General features: G+C 42.0%; 1 long non-coding RNA gene across 1 annotated transcript in view; it reads left to right on the plus strand.

The window, feature by feature from the left end:
- LOC125323790 overlaps window positions 1-18,519 on the plus strand; it is a 143,643-nt gene that overhangs the window by 616 nt on the left and 124,508 nt on the right. The window contains exon 2 of the long non-coding RNA XR_007202648.1: window positions 7,723-7,884. This is a non-coding gene — a long non-coding RNA (uncharacterized LOC125323790). The remainder of the gene's footprint in view (window positions 1-7,722; window positions 7,885-18,519) is intronic.

Consider the following 18,519-nt stretch of genomic DNA (forward strand, 5'->3'; position numbering starts at 1 on the left):
CCCTATCCAATTACAGCAAAACCAGCACACAACAGTGCAAGCCACGAGGAGACCTCCGTGTTGTGTAGTTTGTGTTTCTATTTGATCTGACATGCTTCAGGGAGAAAATAAATGCAAATCCCGCATTGCACAAAGCTTATCTGAATACCCAATAAAACACATTTTCAAACCAGGAGAAAATACAAAAGTTATTACTTTGCAAGTTTTTCAGCTTAGTCAGTCAAGCTTTCATGTCTTCAGACCACAAAGGGTGCGACCAGGACATCCAAGGCTGCTCTGGTGCAATCTCTTCATAATTCACCAGAGAGCATCAAACCCATGAACAGACAGAAGCTGCCCCAGGAGGAATTTCCTCAGCCCTTGGAAAATGCCAGCTATAAAAGAAAGCTGGATTTACTGAAGAGTCAGTCAACTGGCAGCCAGCGCGGGACTCAGTACACAGGTGTCCCAGACAACAACTTTTCTTAATGAGCAGATATGTCCTACATGAGCAGCTGTTTCAGGATGGGTTATGGCACCACATCCAGGAAAACTGCTTTAGAGGTTTCCAGGGATCCATGAGGGACTTGAAATCATGCAGATACTCAGTGGCCCTGGTGACATCCACTTCCCTTTTGCTGTACTTGCCAATGGGTACATTTAGGAGTACCCAACACTTGCATTCCTGGGCAGCAGCACTCCAGGCTGCCGTCTGCACAATCGATGGGAAGTACACTTCTTCCACTCTGCTGCTTGCTTAATTGCTAGTGTTGCTTCCCAAATCCTGTAATCATCATTTTGAACTTGCACAATCTCAGCCAAATGATTCTCACCCAGTCCTCCCTCTTGCTCAGACAGTGGATAGCCAATTAGTCTGCTCTAAATATTTAGAGAAAATGAAGATACAGAACTGGCAAACTGAAACACTCACCTCGTCCCTCTCCTAACCAGTCTGGCTGGTTGTACAGCCAGGGAGTCATGTAGCTGCAGGATTGGGACTTCATAAAACCTAACAAGAGTCCCACAGTGATATGGCTCTATGGAATCATCTGTAGGGGCACAGGACCGTTGGTTCCATCCACAGCATAAGTACTTGCTTTGTTTGTTTTTCGCCCTTTGCAGATGTCATTTTCCAGCCAGCACCTACAGCAGTGGGATAAGGAGGGTGCAACTGTAAGGAGAATATCCACTCTGAAAGTTCCTGGGAATTCGTTTACTGTCTTATACTTCTCTGACTTTCAGCAGCTCCCTAAGAACGTGTTAGAGCCTCTGCTCAGTGTCAACTGACTGGCTCAGTAGAGGTTTTCAGTTCAGCTGTATCGGCACAACGGATACCTTATCACATCCTTCTTTCATATAGATTAACAATCTGTTCTGTGTAATATGCTTCCATTATTCAGGAGTGCAAATATAAAGAGTGTTAAAATAATTACCTATAACAAATATTATTTTAAATATCTTTATTAAAGACGCTCAATCTAGCCATTTTCCCCGAATGTCTTTCATAAGGTTGTAAAATAAACCAGTATGTAATGTTAAAAAGAAACACTTATCATCTTATTGACATTTAAAATGTATTTTTTATTCCTCATTGTTTGTTATAAAGTTGATAGGAAATGAAAAACAGCTCCATCTAATTTTTCACAAAAGAGAGAGTTTCTGACTAGTTCTAGGCTATGTACTGAATGGTTATTTTAGTATCACGTATAGTACTGAACAGCCCATTTTTTCATTTAAGGAATGAAAATTTTTCTTTGTAGGATTTCTGTAAAATTTTTATATGCATATGAGGCTGAGCACAGCCTCATATGCATATATGGGAGGGAGGGAGAAATGTAACTAGATTACCCTTAGAAATAATTCCAAATTATTCAGGTTCCAAATAATTCAGGTCAGTAGTGGAGGAAAATGTGTAGAGAAGGTCTAATAAATGATGGGAAGCCTATGAGGACACAGGTCTAGTGAAATTCCATAATGATTGTGCAGCTAAACATTTATTGGAAGTAATTTCTGGGGTACACAGACTTTGCAAGTAGGAACATGGAAGTGGACAATGAAGCAGAATCCTTCAAAAACCCTTCATCTGAGTTACCAGCAGCAGGGAAAATAGAAGAGAAAGGGATGGAGCAAGGCCTTAGTACAAGCAGCAAAAGACCTGTTTGGTCTATGGAACTAGGGAATAAGTGGTGTGAACCATGCAATCAACATATTTTGAAAAGATAGATCTGTCCATGTCCATTATTGACATGTCTCTGAATTTAACCTAGAAATTTACACAATATAGTACTTTTCATCAACTGTGCTGCCACTCTGTGTTGTGAGTGCACTCCAGCAATTCTCTGTCCCAATTCTCCTGTTCAGCTGCCAGATAAACTGCGGTGCCTCGGTTTGTCACTGGGTTGTTGTGCATCACTAGATTGTGGCCATGCATCTCACTACAGAGGTGGACATCTTCCCAGGTTGGGTGAAATGACTTCATGGAAATAGCCAATATTTGAGGAAACACCCCTAAAAATGCCAAGTCCCAGTCATAGCTCAAAGCAATGTATGAAAACCATTCAAATTAGTCCCACAAACTCCATCAAAGGATTAATTTTTTAGGCACCCCCGTCTGTGGAAGGTTGGAGCCACGGTTTATGGTTCTCTAAAAAAACTTCTAGACTTAAAAGGAATGTTAAGTCTTCAGGACAGTCAGTGAAAAGGGCAATGCCATCTGAATGCCCTGTTTGCACCATATTGTCTTTCAGACCAATCAATCTCTCATCCTCGAGCAGAGCTGTCCCTAAGCAGAAGGTTACACCTTAGTGAACATAACACAAGCCTGGTTTTTAGTCAGAATAACTTACTGTTTTCATAAATGTTGAGAACACCACTTTTACAGTTTATGAATCTGATCATTACAGGTTTGTTTTTCTACCCAAGATTAGGTAATGCTGAGAATGTGCCTGTATCTCAGCTAATAGAGAGGAAAAAAATCACATATTTCTAACGTGCCAAAAAAGGACAGGCAATTCGATAGTTGCAGATCCAATTCCTTCTGAATGTCAGTTTCCACTCAAATTTCCTCTCAATTTAAAGGGTCACAGCTGCGTGCTTGCCTTCCTCGTGTCTTTCAAGAACATGGTGGCATCTCCAAGCAAGGACCTGCACTATATGAAATCAGAATGACAGGATGACACATTTTAGGTCATCTGTGGCAGTCACCTGCTAGAGCATACTGGCTCTTTACTGTACCTGTAGAGGTCCCCTTCTCAGAATGGGGATGAATGTTGCAAACAGGGGAAACATCACTTGTTCTCTCCGGGGAGCAACCAAGTGTACTCCCCTATCTAGAAAGCTCCTGCACAGGTCTCATCTTATTCTGTTATGCTGTTGCAGCTTGTGATCCTTTATTAACATTTCCTTTCTTTTTGCATGGATGTAACTGAGATGGGCGTTTTCACAAAAGCAAAATAGTAGCAAAATAGTAGCAGCAGGACCAAAACCGGGCATTGCTGAGAATGAGATACAATGTTTTAAAAATAAATTTGCACTTGCCACTGCGAAGTGTCACAATCACTGCTCTGTGCTTTTTTTCTTAATAACTCTAGAACAGGAGCTTTAAAAGTGGTCAAAGAAAATACATCAGTGGAAACATTTTCTCTGAAAAATCAGATCCTTTGAGAAGAATACCTTTTGAAATCATGTCAATTCCATGAAAATGTTTTAAGAAAGGCATACAAATGTTCTGACAGCTTCAAAGCATCCAATTTTTACTTTTTTCAGAGCAAAACATTTTAATTTCTAAATCACCATGGTTTCAATTTAAGTTAGTATAGTGTTAGAATATGGTGTAACATAAATGAAAAGGTACCATCATCAAACATTTCAATCAGCTTCATTTTTCTTGCAGAAGTTTTGGGGTTTTTTAAGGATTTCAAAATTTTCAGATTGCATTGGTATTTAGACCAAAGACAAATCTAAAAAATATTCATAAAAGTGAAATTTTATCCTCTGAACAGCTTGTGTCCTCCCTCATACTCACGGCAGCGGTAAAAGAGATATTAAGAAAAATAAAAAAGAAACAGCCAACCAAAAAAAGGAACAACAGTGTCTGGTTCAGATAACTTCTGAGGGGGTACTAAATTTCAAATATGAGAAGTCCACAGATCCAGGCCCATGCCTAAAATTAATCTTGTGGTTTTTTCAGGCCAACATAAAATTCAGTTTTCTACACAAGGATTTAAAGCACCAGAGAGAATAAATCCATTGGAAATTTGGTGAGATTAGGGCACCTGTCTCCCACAGTTTTCTTGACAAATCTTGAATTTCAAGATAGAGTATTAAAATATAAAATAAATTATGCCAGAGCACTTTTGGTACTATTTCATATTCAGTGAAGGAACCCGAACAGAATTAAATTTCTACTCAGCTACTTAGCACTGGGCTAAGTGTCAAGAAGCAGCAATTCTTTTTCCTCAGGCCAACGTGAAAACAGTGCCTTGTAGTTCACCAAACATTTTGTTGGAAATAAAATCTGCATCATGGTGGGGCTTTTTGTACGGCTAGAGTCACCACGAGTTCCAGGCACAGAAGAGAGGACTAAGCACTCAACATCCTCCATTGATGCCACCTCTATGGCTCATCCCCACAGCATCAGAGCATCCCTTTCATGGGTGCTCGGAAATACACACCTCTGACCCATCCCAATGCTCAAGACTGTATAGTCTGGCACGGCTGTTATGTACCATGGTGTACCAAAAGGAGAATGAAATGGAAATCTTAAACCTTGGCTCACTGCCAGAGACCAGAAGAACTATTGTTACACGAACCAGACAGAATTTGCAAAAAGAATACCGGCTCCTTCCTGTATTTTGAAACAAAACAAATCCCCCAAAATATCTGGTTCTGGAAAGTTAAAATTGAGTCCTACATGGCATTGGTGAGTTCCCTGGCAGAATCATGGTGCTGCTCCACTCAAAACTACCCTGAAACATGTTCTAGGGATGGCACAGTGCTGACAATTGAGTCTTAGTGTTTGATAATACACTTTGACTTTGTTTAATTTACTAGGATAGATGTCATCATTGCAAGGCATTGCAAGGCCTATGTGTTCCAAATCTCATTTTTATTTAGCTGCACTAATTCCAATGCAAATTATTTCCCTTGATTCTTACTAGTAATTACTATTTATTAATTCTGGTAAATCTGGTAATATTTCCCTTTGTGCAAAAAACAACTAACTAACCAAAAAATCCTCCAGCTCTAGATTTATATATGCATGAAAAAATACCTTTTAAATTTCACTTAATAATATAAATGAATCTGAGCCTAGAATTGGCATATGGATTCTCCCCAACCTTTGATGAAGCCTGGATTCAAGTTTGAATTTTAATGAAGTCTGGACTTCTTTCAACAGGTTCTTTGAATTTGATTCTACATCTGCTTGACAGACAGAAGCAAGTCCCTAAACTAGTTAGTCTTCTATAGTCAGTAAGATTCAGTTGTAAAGCCAAATGGTGATAAAAACATCTTTCTTGATTTAAGATGTTTCACACATAAAAATGTGGCCACATGTTAACCCACAACAGTTATTCTGCTTCCTAGTGAAATAAAGTCTGGCATCATGTGGAGGTAAGGAATGGTAGTGGATGGGATACTGAGAAATGGGGGTGGAGAACATGAGAAATGAGTGGGAAGGCAGGCAACCCCGCAATAGCCCCACTCAGTCCTGCTTTAGGACCCAAACCCACCTTGCACTGGGAAGGAAAGATAGGTCCCTCTTTGGCTCTCCTCTTCAACAACTTGTCATGTAATCTGCCATGTGGTGAATGCTGGAGTGTGTTAAAAACAGCCCTGAGAACAGAAATCCAGGCTTGGGGAATCTAGCATGTGCAGGGGAGCATGGGCTGGAAGCAGCTCGCTGTGAAGCATTAGGAACTCCTTAGGTGCTAATAGCTTCTAAAAAGCTAATGGTTTAATAGGGCTGGAAGAGAAGAGCATGCTGGAAATTTTCTCAGGCAGGGTTTTGTATATCCTGATAGGAAATGGAGGGGAGGGAGAAGAGACCCATTATTTTCTTCTTAGGTATTTATTTGAATAGAAGTGGAACTGTAAATTCTGAGGATTCTCTCACCACGGTTTTGATAACTTCACATGCCAAAGATTTCAGTGAGTGGTGACAACCTCCTTCCATATAACAATGGAGAGAACAGGGCTTCAGAGTCACATGTTTATTTAATTTCATTAGTGCTGTTGTTGCAATAGTAACTACAAGCACCTAAAGAACCTCTAAGATCTAAAAAAAAAAATAGTCCTTATTAAAAACATTACTTTGCTGGAAAACTTTGCTGACATATGGTTAAGGCTGTTCACTTGTTTCCATGAAGTTGATATCAGCATAATTCAAACTTCTGAGAAACCAGGAAATACAGAGGATAATAAATTAATATTCAATTCAACCTTTTTAACAATGCTTAATATATCTGTAATGGAAATAATTCACCTTTTCAGTGAGTGGCTTTCAGAGAACATAGTCTGTAACTACTATAGTTCAGGCACCCCTTATCTTTGGAAAAGTGGACTGTATTCGAAGTGACACTTCTTTTACACGCATGCTCTGACCCAATTTCCTAGAAAAAAATTCCATGATAATTAAGTTTTATCTTTTCCCCCGACTCACCATTAGCCACACATGTATTATTAAGCCCACAGAATATTTTTCCTACTTTACTTTGCACTTTTGATCTCACCCACAGGAGTGATGAGCGCTGTGGGCCTGAGGCCCCATCTGAAGGTATGACCTCCCACTTTCACTACAATTGTAGTTTACTAAGTTTTCTACAATTTGACACAGCAATAATCAACTCCCCAAATACTGCCAGTTCCCTGTTCCCACTGCCAGCTCTCAGGAGGGAGAAATAAAGGGTGCTTGAATGTTGACCTAGACTCTATATTTCCTGGCTTCCAAAAGTCTGAATTTTGCTGAAGCTGATATTTTATAAGAGCTCCAAATACTGCCAGGAAATCCAAACTCTGCATTAATTAAGGGGTTTTGTCAGTCAGTAAAAAGGAAAGATGCTTTAAAGACCTGATATTCACAATTTCCTTGTTCCTTAAAATATATTTGAGAGAGCATCTTTGCAATGTGTTGGTCTGTGATTCAGGATGAGAAAAAATTTCTGAGGAGTCCTGAAATTTCTAGGAAGGACTAGATGCATTGGTAGACTGGGTTGGGTTTTTTCTGTGTGAGGGATGGTAGCTTGGTTTTGAACACTTTTCTACTGACTGACTCTTTTATACCAGGTGAATGGTGTTCACCACCATTTTGCTATTTTATTTATTGCTCTCATGGGTTCTGTTTTAAATGAGAGTCAGAAAACAAGCTAAGGGTGAGCTGGCTTCTTTAGCAGGTATAGAGAGAAACCAGCTTTTACAAATGTATGCGTAACTGTTTGAAGCCACAATCGCCACACCAGTTTTCAACTGAGCTCAGCTTTTATCTCTTCAGGAAAAAAAAAAAAAAAGAAAAATAAAAAGGATAGTTATCACAAAATACTTGGTGGATCTCACTGGCACATTTTACAGCTGGGTTTTCAGAACTATTTGAGTGAGCTCTTTGTGAGGTACATGAACACCTTTCAAAACTGATCCAAGCTGTGTATGAATGAAAGATAGAGTCTTGACCTAGGACTACAGATAATCTAATCCTTTAGTTCAAGTTCTGTCAAAACTCAGCCACAAACTCATTACTGAATTTTTCAGTTCTGGAGCTCTGTAACAGGATGGAAATGCTGTGGCACAACAATAATGCTGACAGAAGAGAAGAGAGGAAGGACCAGTGGTGTCAGTGGAAACAGGGGATGAACACCTCTCACCACTTCCATCCTCTGATGTAAACTTGTATACCACAGCTATCTCTCAAAGGTAACTGAAACCTTCTTGACCTTCCATTTCCAGAACCTGAAAACTCTCCTTTCAGGATGGCTGGAAAATGCTGTGGTGGCAAGGGCAAAGAAAAAATGTTTTAAAGTCAATTCAAGCATTTGAAGTTTTCAAAGAATAACATGAAGAAATGTTTTTCATTGGAAAACTGGTATTACTGTGCCAACTTAAGAATGGTGAAACACCTCAGGAGGCATTTGTGAATATTCATGAACACGCAGGAGCACACCTACCACGAAACTCACTGCTCCTTCCACCCATTAAACCATCATCAGAAAGTGGTGGTAGATGCTGGGCAGTATCAAGAGCTCAAGGAGATAAAACTGATGTAGACTTCAGCTTATAGTAACAGACTTCGAAAAGGATTCAGCAGTGGCATGAGTCAGCCCAGTTGCATCAGCTCCTGTGATGTCTGAATTTGGTCAGAGGATGAATCCAAACAAAACAAATCTTGCTTTAGAAATAAATTTTACATAGCCTTTGTGCAGTTGAGCAGTGCAGGAGAGGAAAAAAAGGTATTCAAGCACAGACGACTCCAGCACTCTCCCTGAGAAAGATTTCTGTGGCAACCAGTGATTAAGTGTGATTGAAGCCATGCAAAATATTTTCAGAGAGCTGTTTCTTCACAGGTCAAAACGCGCTTGCTTTTGAGTTCACAAATTCCTAAATGAAACTGGCCACCTCCTCACATGTTCCCATGTGTGCCCCCTTCCTCTCCCAGAAGTAAGTAATATGATCATCTGTTCACTAGAATGACTGCCAAAATCCTGGGAGTAATGGTTGTAAATATTTTCAGTTTCAAGCTGGTTGAGTTGTTCTGAAGTCTGTTGGCTTCAGACAAATCCCAGTTCCCTTAGTCACCATCCAGCTTCATGTTATCATAAAAGCCAGTAGGAAATTCTCCTTCATGTTTTCAGACAGGGAACTGCACTCTTCGAGTTATCCTCTAGCTGGAAAAGATAAAGAGGCTGCTGCTTCCTGTGTGTGAGTCTCTAATATCTATCTTACTGACCACAAGAAATCCAAAGACACAGACACAGGGACATAAGCATTTGCAGAAATAACTGTACATTATAAAGTCAGGAGAGGAAAGTAATATTGGCCACCTTCCCCCTAAGAGAGTAACACTGCTGTGTTTATGAACGCCCTTAATTTTGAACGACCTTATAGACTACTCTGAAATCAGAGATAACATCAACACCTCAGGTCCTTTCCTGGCAGTAGGGCTGGATGTAGCATAGTTACGTGGAAGTCAGCTTTGTGTGTTTGCATGCAAAGGTGCTGCATTAACGCACAGACTGCAAAACCACTGCTATAGCCATTAATTTACTTCTCTTGCAGCCACAGTCAATCAGTCCTGTTCACCAGGTCATGCCTTCTCAGATGGTAATCTGCAGTACCTTCCATCTCCTTTGCATCACCTACACAAACACAGACTCATCCCCCAGACAACTCCCAGATTTGGGACTTGATACACCCATCCCTTCCAGAGAGCTTGGAAAAGGGTTAAGTGCTAAAAGCAGAACCAGCAGAAGAGTGCTTATGCTAATGGCAGCTTTTATGCAAGTGCTCTGCCACCTGTATGACTGACTGCAGGATGCCAGCCTTTGCTCTGCTAGGGTATGCCTAGAAACATTTTAATGGGAAGTGGCCTGCTTTTTAAAAATCAGTAATAGAGGGGAAAATTTTGTTTAAAAAAATGGAGCCATGCTATAGAATAGCAACTGGACAAAAGCATTTCCAAACTTGATTCAGTCTGTATCCGTGTGTTTTTCCCACACATGCACAGCAAGTACTTTTTTGCAAGAATTGTATTTTTCTGCCATATTGTTTTTATTGAGAGGTTTTTTTTCCTCAAAATCTGTGCTCTGAAGCTGTAATTTCCAAAGTCCTAACTTAGTTTGGTTTTATTAAAAATGTTGCCCTCCTGATTTTAAAAAAGAGGTGGAAAGCTGAACTGTAAAGTTTTAAATACTAGAGAATTTTTCAGCAGATCTAGGGATGGAAGTTTAGGGCCTGATGCTCAGTTTCTGGTTGTTGGAGTCAGCAGCACTATTAGCCTCAAGACCAGAAGGCTTGAAAACATTGGCTTAATGCTCATACAAGGATTTGAGCAGGATGTTTTCTTTCATTCTTCCTTCCCCACCCGTATGCTAGTATCAAATTACATACATTGCTTCAGATTTCCAACATTTCCCAATCTGGATTAATTTACATTTGGAGAGAGGGTGTGAATTAAACTGTTATAAAAGGCTTAGATGCAGTGCCAACTTGTTACTATGCTCTTTCAAGCATCAAATGCTTTTTCTATTAAGGAAGCTCTCAGAGAATTTCTTGCATCTGGAAATGGCTCTCATTGCGCAGCTCATTTATCAAATGCAAAACATGACATATACAAACGAAGGCATTCATAGTAACACATCTCCTGCTGCAGTTAGAGGCTCTGTCATACTATGGCCTGCAGTAAGATATTGCTGTCTTCAAGGAGATTTCAGTCTGAGAAAAACCCAGCTCCTGCAGGGATGCAGGATGCAAGGGAAGAGTCAGAAGCAACCAGGAGACAAGCAGAGGACAGAGTGCACACCAAACTGCCACAGCTGACACACTCAGAACTCTCGGCCTTTGGCTTGAACTGCCTCAAACAGTCCAAAGTGAGAAGCTGGGCCTAACAGAACTTCCTAATTCATTAAATACCTAGGAGTGAAGATAAAGCCTGCCCTTGTCTTCTACAGATCTTTTCCCTCGAATTTTCTCATATGTCAAGTTCCTACAGACATACAATTCCATTTTCTGCCAAGGGATGTGATACGATTCCTATCCCTAGTTGGCTGCAAACACCACATTCACAGCATGCCTTTTAATTATAACACTAAAGCATGGGATGAGGCAGATTCAAATTTGGGTATGCCTAGAGGATGGTGTCACTCTTGCTGTTCTTGGTACTTGTGTCAGAGCTGGGTTAGTCACTACGGACTTTGCTAGCAAATTGTATTCAAGGTCCACGTAACTTCTCCCTTGCCAGCATTAGCCTCTGCCAATTTTTGTAAGCTCTGTGAAAATTATTCAGGGATCACAAATTTCCCAGAGATCGCAATTTCCATCCTGAAGCATTATGGGCCAACACAACCTCAGGATGCTTTAGAATGTTCATTTACTTATGATCTTAAGCCTGCCTTAAGCTCATACTCACTGTCACCTGGGTAAGTGTCTTCTTCAACTGAGGGAATACAGGCAGGAGCATAGAGCTGAGTATCTGGTTTATTTCTGCAGAAGCAGAAGGGATTCAAAGCTTTGAGGAGAACTGCTGGTGAACTTTCTTTCTCCATTGTTCACCTTTTCCAATGAACAGCTACAAGAGCCTTAGAGGTTCTGCATTCCCCCTTTACCAGATTTCTTTAGGGGCATGTGATGGGCTTTGTAGGGTAGCTGCAGAGAACAGCTCTTCTCCCACATCACCACCAGCCATTGGAGACAGCCCAAATGCTGCCAGCAAGGATCGTAGTTCTTCTTCCCACCAGTTCAATAGCTTGCTTACTGTTCTCCCTGATTCTCTACTGAGTGCGGAGAGAATAATGCATCAGTTTATAACTCATCAAATGTGACCAGTGGTTTTATGGTGTTTAACAGATGAGATAAATGTGAACTGAAAAGTAAGGAAATTGCCAAGCAGAAGGTTTTAAACAATCAGAAAACAATTGCTTTAACATGGTGCTTAATGCTGTTGTGACTCATAGCCAGCAGTTGTAGCAGCAAAAATGGGTAAGTGTGCTTTAAAAAGATTGGAAAGATTTGTGAAGGATGATTACACCCTTGGCTAATAAATATGATGATCCATATGCAACCTCTGACTCAGGAAACTGTTCAACTTTGCCAAAAAATGCTACAATGTTCTAGGAGAAAAAAAACTCTTCTGAGAGAAATGTTCCCTAAGCATCAACCTTGGTCTCTGCTGATGTTAAGTTGCTGAGCTAGCTGAACTCTGGCATAATTCTTATATTTCTCCTTAAAAAATCTGCATTTGGGTAACATAATGAGCAATCTGTGTCATACAAGGGCTAATCTATAAGGCCTTGTACAGTTCTGATGAATTTACTACTCACAACAAACACTTGGATATTGCTGGATCCTATGCAATTAAATACATCTCTGGTTCTAATAATTGGGGGGCTACCCAATACACAGTCTGTATTCGTTCTTCTCTGCCATGGCTCACCAAATAAAAATGGAAACTTGTAAACAATGGGAATGTGTTCACACTGTGCTGGCAGTGCTTCTGAGTCTGCAATACAGAAGGCTGGCTGCAGAGAGAGAGAGAGAGAAAACACTGGTGTGCTGCTGCACCTCCTGACGTAACCCACAACAGATCTGGCTATCCCCGTAGTCATAAAACAGTCACAGAAAAAAAAACCCCAAATCCCGAACTACTTTATCCAATGATTACATAACCTACACAGCCACACTGCAGCTGAGGTGAGAATCTTGCAGATAGCTTGGAAAAAGTTCTCAAACCCCAGCTGCTCCAGGCAGGAGACTGCATTCACTCCTGCTCAGCCTAACAGGCTCAGAGCTATCCTGAAGCACAGTAGTTAAATTTGCCACTCCAAACAGTCCCACCCAAGAGACTGTCCTGAAGCTTTTTACAGGGAAAGGATTTAATTAGAATGTGATTTTTGTGGTGCCATATTCAGTACAACAGAACCATCAAAATGTATGCTTTGTGATTTGTGGAGCAGGTTTGCTTAGGCAACTTTTAAGACAATCCCTAGGTAGAGAAAGGGCAAAGGCACCAGAGAGGAGGAGAGACTTTGCTGAGCAGGTTTGAAAGTCATAAATGCACAGTTATGGCTTAGTATTTGTATCGCAGTTGACAGATGCTGCAGCAGTCACATGACTAGAACATGACCTCATATTTCGGCTCTCTCCCCTCCTCCCCCCGTGATGAGGGCAGCGCTGGCACTTAAACGAGCAGAAGGCATTTCCAGAAGGCTAGTTTGGAAGTTACTTAAAGGAGAAGCCTGAATTTTGGCACAGAGATATACTTTATACAGACTATTAACAGCTGCTCAACAGCGGCAGTGAAGCAAAACTCTTTACCTCCACTTGGGAAGTGCACTACAGTTGTTGTTAGGGTAGAAACATTGAATCCCAAATCCCATGGGCTTAGATCATTCCTTCCCAAGGAAAAATCTGCAGGAGGCGCAGTAGAGGGGAGAAATGCCTCCATGACTCTTCACAGGTTTACCCCGCAGACAGTGGCGCTGCTGCAAGCTCTGATGTCCTCAGGGGATCTGTGAGAGATGCTGCAGCCGCGAGGAGGCCATCTCTGCCCTGATGCTGTCCCAGAAGCCACTCGGGATGCTCTGGCAGGGTGATTTCACAGGAGCATTGAGCATCCAGGAAGAACATATAATTTTATGGAGATTTTTCAAGGGTACTGAGTGAACTCCTAAGCCCATCCACACCTTTTTGCATAGGTTTTGGATTATGCAATTCCCAGAAGGGTCCTTGGAGGAAGACCCAGTATGATACTCTCTCAACAGCTGAACACCACTTCAGCAGGAAGGGGTACCCCACCGTTTCCAAATTTCCAAAGGTGCAATTGGCTCCATGGGGATAATTTTCTATAGCACTGTTATAGAGGAACCGAAGTTGAGACTGGCTGAGAGGTAAAAGTCCTGAATTACAATCCCAGCTTTGGCACTGATCTCCATTACAAGCTATATCAACGGGAAGTGTTCTAAAAGTGCAGAGATTTTTGTATATTTTAGAGTCTTCTCAGTAATGCACCTGCATTTTGCAGCTATTCATGGACTACGGACCTGAAACTTTCCATACAGCTTTGCAGTTTTCCAAAGGATAAAAACTAAGAATTTTTTGTACACCTACTTGCCTCTAAGCCTTCTTTTCTTTAGCCTGGTGTTCGATTGAAATGTGGCACGACTATTCTCACCTATCAGGAGCAGTAATTCTTTGGAGCCATAATAGCCCACTCAGCCACGTTAATGTTGATAGCACACCAGAACTGGCTGGGACTTCTCTGCTTTTGATACACAGGGGGTTTCAGTCACGTTTGGGTTTCACCATGAAGGTCTTTGCTTGAAAAGTCCTGGTTGCATACAGCAGTGGTTATTTTGATTATCCCAGCTGAAGCACGAGCATTCCCAGAAGGACCAGCAGCTCAGTGCCCTGCTGCTCGTGTCCTGCTTTGTCGCTGACCTGTTACAAGACTTTGCCGAACATCTTTGTATTATTACTTAGTTTCTTAAAGGAAAAAAAATTTAAAACTGATAATCTGGGGACAAGAAGAGGTCTGCGTGTGTGTGTCTTACACATATGGCAGGTATTACTACTTGACCATAAGCAAGGGTCTTCCAGTCCTTTGGAGTGTGCTCGGGTGGCTGAGCCTTCATCCCCAGCAAGAGCAGTGTCTGTCCTCCATCACACTTGAGGCCAAGGGCAGGGCTGTCACACCCGAGGCTCCGGGTTTTCCCTCAGGAAATCGAGCAGTGCCGGCGACAGCGCACCGCTGCCAGCCCCGCTCCTGCCGCCCGCCGCCGCCATGTTGGGAGCCGCGCACGGCGCCATCTTGTGGCCCCTGAGGGCTGGTGGCGGGGGGACGCGGCACCGCCGGGCCTGGAGCGGCGCCGGCTGAGGACGCCGTTGTCCTTCTCGTTGTGGAGAGAAAGACAAGCATTTCCCAGTGTTGTAGGGCCGCCTGGTTCTCGGCACAGCGAGCGAGCAGCAGCAGTTTCAGTAGCCCACCTGTGATGCCTCCCTATGCTGGGTGGAGATGGGGATTTTCAGGTGCGTCAATGAGCCCCAGCTCCTTCCCAGCGTATCGGAAGGCACCTTCCCGGTGGAAACCACACCAGCAGCCAAGAACTGCTGCTCACACTAGAATGAACCGGTTGCTGAACATCTGAAAAACCACGGTGATAAATATGCACCATTCCTGTTCACGGTGAGCCTGCCCCCAACTCCTCCTGAAAGCTGAAAACTCAGCTCTCAGCATCTCACTGAGATTTAAAATACTCAGGTGCCTTTCTTTCACCTTGCCTGGCCCGTGATAAGGTGTTTTCTGGTACGACGTTGAATTGAAAGTGAGTATTTGGGAAAAATAACGTGTTGAGCAGATCTGTCATTCCTCAAATGCTGGTGGCAGTCGGCAGTGTCACCCTGATGCTGGTGGAGCAAGCTGACTTACCCGGGGTCGGAATGGGCTTCCCCCTCTGGAAGGCACCGAGCACCTCAGGAAGCGCTGGACAGAAAGCTCATGCACCTTCTGAGGCCTTTCATAGACAGCCTTTGGAGCTGGATTTGAACTGAATGAGATTGCCTGGAGTAGGATAGAGAGCAAAGTGGGATCAGTCATGGTTTTAGGTATTGACCTGTTTGTCACAACATCGTCCTTCGGGGAGTCTCACTTTATCCACCTTCTTGCTAAAGCTTTCCAAAAAGAGTTATTCAAGGCTGTGTACAGTCTGCTGTCCTATGTCACTGAATGAAAAGTTTTCAGAGACAGCGTATATTCATTATGTTACAAACATTGATCAAAACATCTAGGTTTCTACAGGTTTATGCCATGCACTTAGGTGCCAGTAAACATTTGAATATCTAGCTCTTAGTGTTTATCTCTTTTTTCCCCCCCATTAATTTTCTTAGCACTGGTAAATTAAGTAGATATCAAATTATTGTTGCTATTTGGTAAAATGCTGATAGGGTGAAAGCAACAAGCAATCTTTCACATATTCTGTGGCATTCACTTGACATTTTAATCACTTAAAAGTAGTTAAAAAGTCACTCCTAGGAGGTAAAGCAGTACTGTGTGTGAGCCCCACCTAAGGTCTGTGTGTGAGCCCCACCTAAGCCATGAACATTCAGGAGTGAAAAGAGATTATTTTCACAAGGTTCTAATAAGCCTACATGGCTTGAGTGTAGGCCATCCATGGTTTGTATCACTTACACACCCGACTCTCCCTAGCCAGTCTAGGAAAGGAATTTAATCTATTGGTGAGGGCTTCAGGATATGCCCCCTTATAAATGTTGTGTGTCAGTGTAACTAAAATTTTATTCTGGGGGTAAATTAAATGATAGTATCATTGACATTATGTCTAGGGCTTTACAATTTTCTCTTTTGACTTGAACTGGGACATAAATTAAGCTTCAGACTCTGCTTTTCTGCTCACAATCTGCCTAATCAAAGAAGGAGATCCTCCTGAACATTTCAATGCCCAAGTTGCTGGTAGGAGTCCCTGATAGATTTCTCTTTTAAATTTAGCATAGCCCAGAATAGTAACTCTTACATAACGTATACAGAGCAAATATGGGACTTGCTATAATTTCAGTGAGAGACTGCGGATTTCCTGCTGAATAACTAAGGCAGACAGCGTTAGAGTCATGCCTCAAATACAAATCTTGAGCAAGTAAGCTCATTCGTACAAAGCAAGGGATAATGTTTCTTGTAGGTATCAGAATAGAACTGACAACCAAATGGACTGTGACAGATCCCAGCTCCTCTCATGTGTCTGTGCATGGCATTGTGGCCTCTGGTTACCTCAAAACTTGCAGATGCATTGGACTCCCTGTTCCTGGGGCTAGAGAGAGACAGCAAGGCAAGAATTTGCACTCCATTGTCCACACGCCACTGGGGCTACTCAAGAATGGGAGTTCTTAAACAAATAAGATCTCTGCTTATTGACAGCTAGCTGGGGTCTGTGGAGCATATACTCCTCCACACAGCCCATGTGTCAGATGGGAGGTCTTGAAGGAGCAAAGGCCAGAACTAGACCTTTCTGGCATTGTATGTTTAGTAGGCCATCTAGCAAAAGAAATGAAATAGACCTTCAATCAATTTTCACCTCCTCCTGCCTTTTGTTTTCCATAGCTTAACACCTCCCCAACAATGAATTGCAGAGCAATTGCAGAGTCGGCACATTATGTGTGTATCACAGCTGGAGCTTGATCCCTGCCATGTTCCAGGGGTGAATCTGTGAAATACTGCATCCTCTGGGTGCTCTCTGGCTCTTCAGGCTGTCAGCCTTTGAGGACTGTAGCTTACTGAGCTGAGTAGGAGTCAGCTGTTCCAGTAGGCAGGACACCAGGCTGCCGCAGCATCCCAGAGTTACTCCAGCGCTGTTATACAGGAGGATGCAGCAAGGACCTTCACTGTACTTAGTAAGATGGTAGTAGTCATGTGGACTCTTGAACAAGGTTTCATTTCACTGGGATCCGCAGATACAGAGTCTTAGAATTGCTGGCACCTTGCATACAAAGCGCAGGCTGGACAGAATCTGTCCCTGTGTCATTTGACAAAATTATTTACACTAAGGAATTTGCTTAGCTAAGAAACCTGATGGAAACACACACATGGCAAATAAGCAATTACCCCCATACTCATAGGCTTATGGAGATCAATCATACTGACTTATAGTCCCTGCGATTTCCTGGATTGCTTTATAAATAAAAAACCTAACAGGAAAGCCATTAAGTCATTATTAGATTAGCCTTGATGTTGCCTTGAGAATTTTTGATCTGATAAGAAGTATTCCCCCAGCTAATTTGGTAAGGTACCCTTTTTTTGTCAATATAAATGATGGTGCAGACAAGGCAGTGGAGTCTGAAAACCAGTTCATTACACAGAGGAAATGTATCAGTTTCATTAGAACGATGATATTGCACCAGTTTTACTGTGTGTTTCCTTTAAACCCTGCTTACCCTGGTGAAGTTTCCCTCAGACTAGTACAGAGTATGTACATACACACACTGCTGCAATGATTGAACTAAAGAAGCGTGATGCAATATTTTTTAGCTAAATGATTACAACTCTTCTATGAGTATTTAAGTGTGGCGTTTATCTGTCCCTCAGACCGATAGCGATGCACTGATCCTGCTTTCTTGTGTCAGGAGCTAGTCTGTGACTGTTTTCTATGCTGATACAAAAGGCTGGGGATTGAACATGTGTGGTATTTTCCTTCCTGCTTGCCTCCCCACAGATTCTAGGTTTTCTGGACCCATAGAAGTAACTGGAAGGGTAGCTTGAGTGTCCCACATTGTCATTCATAGCCACGAGTATGCCTTTTCTGCTCCCACAGAGTCCCAGGAGTCCCAGCAATCCAGAGTTTCTAGATTCTGTGCCTTTATTCAGTGTCATGATTGCTGCTCAAAATACAATTTCCCTAAGGGGTAAAAAAAAAATAATCAGAGGAGTTTGCCTTTGTGAATGCAAAGATTGGCAATAAACCCCATGGTAAGGTGGGAAGGAAGACTCCAAAAAATTAGAAGTGAGAGATCTAGCATGTTATGAATATCTGAAACTCTTACTACAATTCATGCATGCATCTGCATGCTTTTAACAGTGAAGGATATTTGGGTGTACTGAATTCCTTGTTGTTCATAGTCTCTGTGACAGGAAAGGGTATCTTCCTAGAAGCCTGCCTACTTTTCAGAGGAGAGCTCTGGACTTTAAACAGGAATTCCTGGGTTACTTTCTTTGCTCAGTCCTTTGGAAGAAGTCAGACTAGAGTGTCATAATTGATATATATGACTTAAACTCTTTGTAACTGAGATTTTGTTTCAGTAACACAGGGGAACAGTGCTATTGACCTTAAAGGGAGTTTA

Source organism: Corvus hawaiiensis, chromosome 3, assembly GCF_020740725.1.
Source record: "Corvus hawaiiensis isolate bCorHaw1 chromosome 3, bCorHaw1.pri.cur, whole genome shotgun sequence".
Lineage (NCBI taxonomy): Eukaryota > Metazoa > Chordata > Aves > Passeriformes > Corvidae > Corvus > Corvus hawaiiensis.